At 38.2% G+C, this 1,402-nt stretch overlaps 1 long non-coding RNA gene across 1 annotated transcript in view; it reads right to left on the minus strand.

Annotated features, from left to right (window-relative positions):
• Nucleotides 1-305: 305 nt before the first annotated feature.
• Nucleotides 306-1,402, minus strand: part of LOC112153743 — a 29,300-nt gene continuing 28,203 nt past the window's right edge. The window contains exon 3 of the long non-coding RNA XR_004948559.1: nt 306-684. This is a non-coding gene — a long non-coding RNA (uncharacterized LOC112153743). The remainder of the gene's footprint in view (nt 685-1,402) is intronic.

A 1,402-nucleotide genomic window follows, 5' to 3' on the forward strand; every position in this document is an offset into this window, starting at 1 on the left:
GTCAAAACATGTTATCTTTTTTGCTAAATAGAATGCGCTGAAATGAGAATTCTCTAGAAATGCATCTCCTTAATTTAATGTGCAATGTTACTGCTGATTTTATGTTAAGAATAATAAAGTGGTATTATTTAAACTCAGGAAATGGTTTGGAATATGCTCATAATGCAAAAAATGTCAAAACCCAATGTCATCAAGGTTTGTTAAAAGAGCCTCAATCACAATAAAAAGATAAACAAGTTATTTCTCACATGATTTTGACAGTGTCTAGTAAAGTAATGAGACATTGGCAACAGATTTTTTAAAAAAAAAACAAAATAAAAAAATAAAAAAATAGGACAGGAGCTGACATTTGGGGAGAATGACTGTGACCAGGAAATACCCTTTTTCTGGAACACGCTGAGACGTAGAGCCAGCCATCGGCCAGGATTTAGACCAGCCAGAAATGGAGCTGGCCTGGCACAGGATGGGAGAGGAAACACCCAGCAGCCCTCAGCAGACTAACGGATTTTAAGACAGGAAGGTGGATGAACTCCAGCTTCTTTGCTTCCTCCAGCGGCTCTTGATCCTCTGAGCCCTCTTCTACAGTTGACACTTGATCAATGTCCCTCCCTGCATGTCGCTGCTATGGAAGGAGGTGGAGGCAGCAGGAGGTTGACAGAGGGGATATTGTCTGTGCTGGGAGCACTGAAGAAAAAAAAAGAAAGTTCTGCTTTTTGAACAAATCCTTTCTGCCATTCTTTATTTCTATTGTAGTGAAGCCATACTTGATGTTAGCAGTTCAGATTGTACTCAAATAAGTTGTTTTAATCAACATCCATCAGCCTGATAGAGTCCACGTGCATCAATAAGATGTTGGAACAGCTTGTGCTTGAATATAATTGACACTTGTACTAATGGCATGTTGGAATAATGGGAAACAAAAAAGGTGATGAAAGCAGACATGAACTGTTAGTGCCAAGCGGACAGTGATGCATGCTGTTTCCATTTACATAAAATCATTGCTGCATAGACGAAAAAGACACAAGTGGGGATTTTTATAAGACCATAAAGTAAAAATAGATTGAATGGATTTGTTGAGATAAGTCCAAACGGTATAAAACTGCTTTATTATTGCGTTTTCAATCACCAGCACATTTAGACTGGTGAAATCATTTGTTCTGGTCCAAGACCGCTTAATTTGTTGTGGATTGGGTCCTGAACCTTGCAAATGATGTGTGTTCAGACTGCCATCAAGGGGACTTTCCTGTTCCAGAACAAAACCTGTAGCTAAAACCATGTGACTAAAGATCTCTTCACTCACTGGCAGGAATTACAAAGCAGATAGATAGATAGATAGATAGATAGATAGATAGATAGATAGATAGATAGATAGATAGATAGATAGATAGATAGATAGATAGAT

The sequence above is a fragment of the Oryzias melastigma genome, linkage group LG10 (assembly GCF_002922805.2).
Source record: "Oryzias melastigma strain HK-1 linkage group LG10, ASM292280v2, whole genome shotgun sequence".
Classification (NCBI taxonomy): domain Eukaryota; kingdom Metazoa; phylum Chordata; class Actinopteri; order Beloniformes; family Adrianichthyidae; genus Oryzias; species Oryzias melastigma.